Source organism: Cannabis sativa, chromosome 8 (genome assembly GCF_029168945.1).
Source record: "Cannabis sativa cultivar Pink pepper isolate KNU-18-1 chromosome 8, ASM2916894v1, whole genome shotgun sequence".
Lineage (NCBI taxonomy): Eukaryota > Viridiplantae > Streptophyta > Magnoliopsida > Rosales > Cannabaceae > Cannabis > Cannabis sativa.
The window spans coordinates 34,003,264-34,012,513 of record NC_083608.1 but is presented as its reverse complement, the minus strand read 5'-3'; the positions used below and the strand labels follow the sequence as shown (position 1 = coordinate 34,012,513).

The window sequence follows — 9,250 nt, the reverse complement described above, 5'->3', positions numbered from 1 at the left end:
CACTTACTAGAAAATTACTTAATATGATTCCATGTTATTTTACGACACAAAATTGAAATTAGTCAAGAGTGTAATATCACCAAGCACACAGATTTTTCAAAATAAATAAACTTTTCAAATCATGCTATCTACCTACTTTCAATTTAACTCACACTAAAAAATTAGCTTTAGAACTAAAAATTTAAAATTTAAGTTCACCCCCAAACTAAAGTGACACATTCTCCTCAATGTGACATTTAAAACTAAAGAGAAGGGAACTTACCTGAGCTCCATGTCAGTATGGCGGTGGTGGTGGTGGCGGGTAGAATCCACATCTTGCATCCATGAGAGCCCTTGTGCCAAATGAAGAAAATTATCCTCCAACGTTGCAATTATTAGAGTTGTCCTTAGATTGAGAGTCACCTTTATCATTCCCACATAACAGTGTTTTCATACGTCGTCGAACAGTTCGAAATCGTTCTTTAGACTTCCCTTTCATATTGTTGGTAGTGACTTCTCGACCATCCTTTACAACTTGCAGTCAACAACAAGTAGTAATTTCAGTTTCGGCAAGTACCTTGAAAGTTTATTCTTCTTTTTGAACATGCAACTTTAATTCCCCTTCTGTAGATCAATTAATGCTCTTCCCGTTGCTAGAAATAGTCTCCCCTAGATGATAGGAATATTCTCATCTTATTAAAAAATCAGCAGGGAAGATGAACTTACCAACCTTTACAAAAACATCTTCAATTATACCCCGAGGATGAGTCAAAGAACGATCTGCCATCTGTAAAGTGACTGTTGTGGCTTGGCTTCTCCTAATTTTGATCTTTTGAACATTGATAGGGGCATTAAGTTGATACTGGCTCCCAAATCACATAAATCTTTCGTTTGTATCGAACCCCCTATCGAGCATGGAATGTTGAAACTACCCGGATCTTTTAGCTTGGGTGGTAGTTTCTTTTACAGGAATGCACTGCACTCTTCAGTAAGTGCTACCATCTCAAATTTTTCCAACTTCCTCTTCTTGGATAAAATGTCTGTCATGAACTTTAGGTAAGTTGGCATCTGTTCCTAAAGCCTCTATGAATGGAATGTTGATGTGTAGTTTCTTGAATATTTTAAGGAATTTCGAGAACTGCTTATCCATCTTATTCTTGTGAAGTCTTTGAGGATAAGGAATTTTGATGTGATGGTCAATGGTGATGGGAGGTGGAGTTTCTTTTTGAGGAAGACCATCAATAATCTTCTCCTTTGATGGTGTAGGTGCTGTCTCTACATCATCTTCCTCCTTTGGCTTGTCTTTGTTTGGCACAACATAGGTCTTACCACTTCTCAAGGTAATTGCATTACAGTTCTCCTTTGGATTGACTTCAGTAGTGCTAGGCAAGTTACCTTGAGCCCTGTTAGTGTTTTGAGGAGCCAACTGCTCCACTTTGTTCTCCAAGACCTTAATGGATGACTTAATCTCTATCATGAATTGCATTAACGCATCTTTCTAAGAATCAGACCCTCTACTATGAGCTTGTTGTTGGTGAAACTGTTGGCTTTGCTGCAATTAATTTTTCTGAGTGTAGAACCCTTGTTATTGCTGATTAGGAAACTGTTTTTGGAAACTTTGCCGACGACCCCCTTGGTTGAAACTATAATTATTCTGGAAGTTTCCAATGGCTTGGGCTTGTTCCATTGACAAACTGTCTACATCTATAGGGCAAGTGTTAGTAGTATGAGGTTCTCCACACAGCTCGCAGACAACTTGAGCTTGTTTTGCTAGTGCAATTACAAGCTTTGTTAATGCCTCTACCTGGGCTATCAACTTAGTTATTGCATCAACTTCATGCATTCCTGCGACCTTTTTGGTTGGGCCTCCCTCTGTTGACCAATGTTAATTAGTTATGGCCTCATTAGCACTTTTTCTCATAAAAGCCCCACCAACTGCTGCATCTACAAGTGTTTGGGTGTTGTTCAATAGTCCAGTATAGGGCATGTGTCAGTAGTATGAGGTTCTCCACACAGCTCGCAGACAACTTGAGCTTGTTTGGCTTGTGCAGTTACAAGCTTTGTTAATGCCTCTACCTGGGCTACAAACTTAGTTATTGCATCAACTTCATGCATTCCTGCGACCTTTTTGGTTGGGCCTCCCTCTGTTGACCAATGTTAATTAGTTATGGCCATCTCTTTGAGTAATTCAAAGGCCTCATTAACACTTTTTTTCATAAAAGCCCCACCAGCTGCTGCATCTACAAGTGTTTGGGTGTTGTTCAATAGTCCAGTATAGAAGTTATGCACTTGTAACCACTTTTCAATCCCATGGTTTGGACACTTCCTTAATAAATCCTTGAATCTCTCCTAGGCTTCATAAAGAGATTCATTGTCATGTTGAGTGAAGTTGTTGATTTCAGCTCTCAGCTTGGCAATTTTTGCTGGGGGAAAGAATTTGGAAAGGAATTTCAGGGTCAAGTCCTCCCAAGTGTTGATAGAGTGGGTTGGCAAAGATACAAACCAACTTTTGGCTCGCTCCCTTAGTGAGAACGGGAAAAGCCTTAACCTGATGGCGTCATCGCTAACTCCATTCACCTTGAATGCCTGGCAAAACTCTTCGAAGTTGGCAAGTGCATGTTTGGGTCTTCTGATGGCAGTCCGACTGAAGATTGGACGATCTGCAGTATGGCTGGATTGATTTCAAAATTGTTGGCATAGATGCAGGTGGTCTTATACAAGATCGGGCCCCTGTCAAGTTAGGAAGCAAATAGTCCCTCAAGCTATGGTCATTGTTGTTGTGACCATTAGCTTGGTTTTCTACAGCTCCGCCATTATTGCCATTAATGGCATTGTCAGCCATGACTCTTTCTTGTTCAATCTCTATTGCAGTTTTTTTTTTTTCAATTTCTTCCTTCTTCTATTCTTTTTATAAGTTTTCTCTATTTCAGGATCAACAGGTAATCTAACAGCTGCACATTGACTTCTTATAAACTAAGAAACGTGAAAAGAAAAGATAAGATTCTAAAACAAACAGAGTAGTACTATAATTGAAAAGAAAAACCAAATTAGAACAAAATTTGATTTTTAATAATATTAACTATCAATCCCCGACAACGGTGCCAAAAAACTTGTGATATTTTGCACATGCAAGTGCACGTATCGTGACAAGTAGTAAACTCACCAAGAGTGTGGTCGATCCCACGAGGATTGTAGTTAAGTATGTTAAAATTAAACTTTTACTTCTATTTTGTTGAATAAAAATTATGAAAGGATTAAAACTAGAAAATAAAAACGGTGAAAGAGTAAGCAATTAAACTAATAAGGAAATTAACAGTTAATAAAAACTAGGGCTTCAACATCAATTGTTTCTATTGATTATGACCTAATATGATTATCTCCCTATTATCAATTTCTATGCAATAGCATGTTTACTAAGGTAATTTATAGTCTTCTCAGATATATAAATCTCAATCACATCCAAACTTTCTACTCTCGTGATAAATTTAACATGCAACAGACATCAAATACAGAAATCCTATAAGCTATCTAAACTATATAGGTACTCTCGTCCTATAACGAAATTCAGTTCTATTTTACTATAGCATAATTGACACTAACTTCTCACATATCGCATCAAAATCATAGACAACTAATTGGTGATCAGACAATTAAAAGTAATTAAGCACGAATGAAACAGAATACATAGAAACTGGGGGAAAATAAATCATATTAATACCATAAAGTAATATCAAACAATATCCATCTCACCCTAATCAAGTGTTTAGCTACACATGCTCATAAATGCAAAATCACACATATTAACTTTAGAAAAGAGAAAAAAATGGAGAAGAAAAAAATGCTAAAAATCCTCTAAAGAATGCCTCTAGTATTTCAGTTGATTTCTGAAATTCGTATCAGTATTCTCTATTTAATTCCTTCTGAATTGCTTTGTTGAAATCAACTCTAGTTCACCCTTTATATAGGCTTTTAGGGACTAAAAAGATAAGAAAAAAACAAAACCCACATGTTAAATGCCTATTCGAATTAGGAAACCACCTTAACCCACGTGAGAGAAAAAGACGATTTTGTGCAGTTTAGAGGGGCGAGCCGCGGCCCGTGTTGGACTTTCACCAGATGGCTTCGTTTCGACAGTGATCTTTCTACTGCATTGACTAATAGTATTTTGGACATAACTCTCTCAATATTACTCGGAATCAGACAATTCAAGATGTTCCGGAAAGATAAAAGAGAGATCTACAACGTTTATGTTTTGACATTTTCCAATATCTAATCAGAAAATAATCGAATTCAGGTTTGAAGTTTTAACTTTATTTTCTTGCACAATTTTCTCTATTTTATATATCATCTTTTTGTGAGATTTTTTTTTTTTTTTTTTTTATCTTTTTTTCATCTTATTCTTTTAATATTTTTTTAATCTTCTTCTATTTTAAATCTGCAAAAATAAATGATAAAAAGCATAGAATATGCTCCAAACATGATTAAAACTAAATTAAAAATATACTAAACTTAATCTAAATTTAATACTAAAAATAACCTAACAACATTATTTAATGGTTTTAATGAAATTTTTTTTCTCCCAATTTCAATGTATTATATTAAATTCCTACTTAATTACTTTTAATTGCGTGACCATCAATTAACTATTTTATGATTTCAATGCAAGATCTGAGAAGTGAGTGTCGATTATTCTATAGTGAAATAGAATAGAATTTCGATATAGGGCGAGAGTACCTATATGGTTTAGATAGCTTATAGGATTTCTGTGTTTAATATCTGTTACATGTTTAATTTATCACGAGAGTAGAAAATTTACATGTAATTGAGATTTATATATCTGAGAAGACTATAAATTACCTTAGTAAACCTGTTATTGCATAGAATTTGATCATAAGAAGATAATCATATTAGGTCATAATCAATAGAAATAATTGAAATCGAAGCCCTAGTTTTTATTAACTGTTAATTTCCTTTATTTATTTATTTTCTTCCTAATTCCACTAGTTTTCCTAATTTAACTTTCTCTCTTAATTTTTATTCAACCAAATAGAAGTAAAAGTTTAATTTTAAAGTACTTAAGTGCAATCCTTGTGGGATCAACCTCACTCTTGGTGAGTTTACTACTTATTACGATGCGTACACTTGCGTGTGTAAATTACCACAACACAAACCTAAAAAATAGGTCAATTCACCCACCATACTCATCTAAAATCTCTCTTCTATTTGTTTCACAAAAATCAACACCTCATTGTTAGAAGTAGAACCAAACATAATATCATTAACATAAATATGAGCAATAATTATGTTATATTTAATATTTTTGATAAATAAATTTTTATCTACTACACCCCTTTTGTAACCATGAGAAACTAAAAATTGAATGAGTCTCTCATACAAAGTCTGAGGGGCTTACTTCAAACCATAAAGAACTTTCTCAAATTTGTATACATGATCAAGTGCATGAGAATCTTCAAATTCTTTGGGTTGTTTACCATATACCTCTTCATTTAAGATTTGAGAAATATGGATTTGACATCTATTTGAAACAACCTAAAACCAATCAAACAAGTAATAGACAACAATAATCTAATTGATTGAAGTCTAGCGAAAGGGAAAAATATTTTATCAAATTATATTCCTTCCACTCATGTATACCCTTGTGCCACTAATGTTGCTTTGTTTTGAACATCTGTAAAAAACTTATTAGTTTTATTCTTGTAAGTCTATTTTGTACCAATAATATTGATGTACAATGGTCTAGGCACAAAGATCCATATTTTTTTTTCTAAAAAATTGCTCCAACTCTTCTTGAATAGCTTTAATCAAATTTCATCAGTTAAAGATTCTTTCACATTTTTGGGTTCAAGCAAAGATAAGAAACAAAAAAACTGAACAATATTACTAAACCTTCTTCTTGTAACCATCCCATCTTTTGAATTCCTAAGAATTAAATTTGTTGGATGATTCAATTTAACTCTTCTAGAAGGCTCTTTCTGATATTCATTTTAAATGATACTTGGAAATTTCTTTTTTATCTGCTGGGGATCTATCTCAACAAATTCATAATCTGTTGGTACAGATTGATCAGTTTTTTCAATAAGAGAATCACTGACAATGGTATTCTCTAGAATTTTAGTAGGCTCATCAATAAACATATCAATTGCTTTCTTAGTAGAAAAATCAAAAAAATCCCTAGCATCATCATAACAACATTTGCACACTTTATTATAGTTTAGGTTCTCATGTTATACACATGATAAGTCCTACTGTTAGTAGAGTATCCAATAAAATCCCCTTCATTATTTTTAGCATCAAACTTACCAAGATGTTCTCTATCTCTTAAAATGTAACAAACACATCCAAAAATATAAAATAAGCAACACTAAGTTTTTTACCTTTAAAAATTTTCATAAGATATTTTTGATGTACCTGGACGGAAAAAACATAGTTTGTGATATTCAGAGGCCGAGACAGCAAGGTCCTCCATCAATGCCTCCTCAGCAGGTGCCAGTCGCTTTAGTTATAGTGGTGTCAGCAGAATAACCTTTTGGTGGCAATCGTATGGAGCCTTTGGATAAATGATTTTGTAAACAGACACCTCCAGTTTTTCTGGGAGGTCTAGATGTCATGAAGGTCGAGCAGTGGCTAATAGTAATCGAGAGAATCCTGAATTTTATGGGTGTCAATGGGAATGATCGGGTCACCTCATGTGGTGGGGGTTCGTGTCCCTCACCCGAGACGTCACTACAATGACCTAGGAAGAGTTTTGGGATCTGTGCAATGCTAAATATTACAATGAGGCAGAGCCTGTAGTGCTAAGAGTAAATAATTTATAGATTTGGTTCAGGGTGAGAATATGTAGTAACATAATATACAAGGGAAATTTGCGCCAAAAGTCCCCAAAAAGTTCAGTTTGATACAGATAAGTCCCCAACCTCCAAAAATAGCGGCAATAGTCCTCAAGATCATGTTTTTTATTTGTCCGTTGGTCTCCAAGTTAACAGATCCGTTAAACTAAATTCAAATATCACGTGTCGAAATATTATTGGTGGGTGTTATTGTTTTAATTTTAAAAAATAAAAATAAAAATAAAAATAAATAATTTAAAAAAAAATTCTTTTTTTCTTTTCTTTTTTTTTTTCTTTTCTTCTTCGTCTTCTTCGTTTTCTTCTTCTTCAACCCAACCCCAACCCGCCACCGGAGCACCACCACGACCCCAACCATAACCACATCCCGACTGCTAACTCCGGCCAGCCCTAACCCCACTCCAGCCCCGACCCCAACCACAACCACAACCCCCGACCACTCCAGCACAGATGTTTTCAATCGGCCACTTCAATTTTCAGTGGTTCGGCAAATCGAGCTCTAAACCTCACAACCAAGCCCAGACTGAACCAACTAGGATTTCTGGCTCAGTGGCTTCGGCTGCGGTACACCCAAATGGTCATTTAGGTGAGTCGAGAACAGCTATATCGTCTGTACGGGTTGCGACGTTTAACGCAACCCTGTTTTCTATGGCTCTGGCAGTACCCAAAACAGAGAGCTTCGACGACAAAAACGACGACGTTTTAAAGTCTAGGAGCGTCAATTTACCAACCAAATTAGTTAATGAGCGACCCAAAAGTATTCTCAAGCAATCTGAATTACATCCCAATTTGTGGTTGGGATCGTGGGGTCAGGGCTGGAGTGGGGTTAGGGCTGGCCGGAGTTAGCAGTCGGGATGTGGTTGTGGTTGGGGTCGTGGTGGTGCTCCGGTAGCTGGTTGGGGTTGGGTTGAAGAAGAAGAAAACAAAGAAGACGAAGAAGAAAAGAAAGAAAAAGATAAAAAAAAAAAAAAAAAAAAAAAAGAAAAAGAAAAAAATAATTTTTTTTAAATTATTTATTTATTTATTTTTATTTTTTAAAATTAAAAATAATAACACCCACTAATCATATTTCAACACGTGGCATTTGAATTGAGTTTAACGGATCTGTTAACTTGGAGACCAACGGACAAATAAAAAATATGACCTTGAGAACTATTGTCCTTATTTTTGGAGAGTGTAATTTAGTTTCTACCTTGTTTAACATTGAAGAGTAGGAATGGCAAATGGGGCGGGTCTGCCCCGCCCCGCTTCTGACCCGCCCCGTCCCGACAAGCTTTTGCCCCGCCCCGCCCCGCCCCGATTACCTTAAACAATTAATTGGGTCTGACCCGACCCGACCCAATTGGGTCGGGTTTGACCCGAATTTTTTTTTTTTTTTTTTTTTTTTTTTTTTACTTCTTCAAATTTTATATTATAAGTGACTTTATAAGTTAAGAAAAAAATATTTTCCTAAAATTTTATAAGAAATTTTATTGAATCAATTAAAGTATTTAATTATATTTTATAATTATTTTAAAATTTATCAAATTTAACATTAAGAGTTTTTTTTTAATAAAAATATATATTCTCTTATTTTTTTTTTATATTCCTTAATAAACTTTTTTTACTAACCGAGTAAATTTAAAAATTACTTTTCACCATATAAATCGATGGAAAAAAAGAATATGTTGGCTTTATATAGATATTTAGTAATGCATTGCATGCAACAAAATTCACTATAGGCTATAGCATATATTTTGTTAATTTATCTTTAATTATTGGATCAAATCATGATTTTATTTTTAAATGGTAATATTCAAAAGTTGAGATTGAAATATGTGACATAGATTTTTCATCTCACACTATGTCACATATATAATATTATTTATATATTACTTTTCAAACAAAACAAACAAACAAACATCTCTTGGATTCATAAAGACATACTTAAAAATAAATTTCTAAAGATGTTCATATTAAAATTAAACAATACCCAAAAAATAAAGTTCTAAACAAATTTCCTAATTATAATTTGAGTTGAAATATCAATTACATTCATATTACTAATAACAAAGTACATTAATAATAAAAACTAACAATAAAACAACATATATTCTAATCATCAAGATCAACAACGTAAGGCTCCTGAAAAAAAAAAAACAAAGAAAAATATTAATAATAAAAATTGATAATTTTTTTGATAAATTACGAAAACTGAACTAGTTACCATTGTTGGATCAACATCAACATCTTCATCATTTATTGTTACTGTAAAAAAAAAAACAAAATCAATACTAATTATGAAACATATACACAAATATATATAACTATTTATTTAATGATATTTACCTTTTTTGTCAGTCATCAACCAATTCTGTGTGCATACTAATGCTTCTAATGTAGAAGGATGAAGTCTCGATCGATGA

General features: G+C 33.8%; 1 non-coding gene across 1 annotated transcript; it reads left to right on the top strand.

The window, feature by feature from the left end:
• The first annotated feature begins 2,284 nt into the window (after positions 1-2,284).
• Positions 2,285-2,391, top strand: LOC133030697 (small nucleolar RNA R71). Its single transcript, XR_009684246.1, has one exon. It is a non-coding gene; the product is annotated as a small nucleolar RNA R71 (small nucleolar RNA).
• The last annotated feature ends 6,859 nt before the right edge of the window (positions 2,392-9,250 follow it).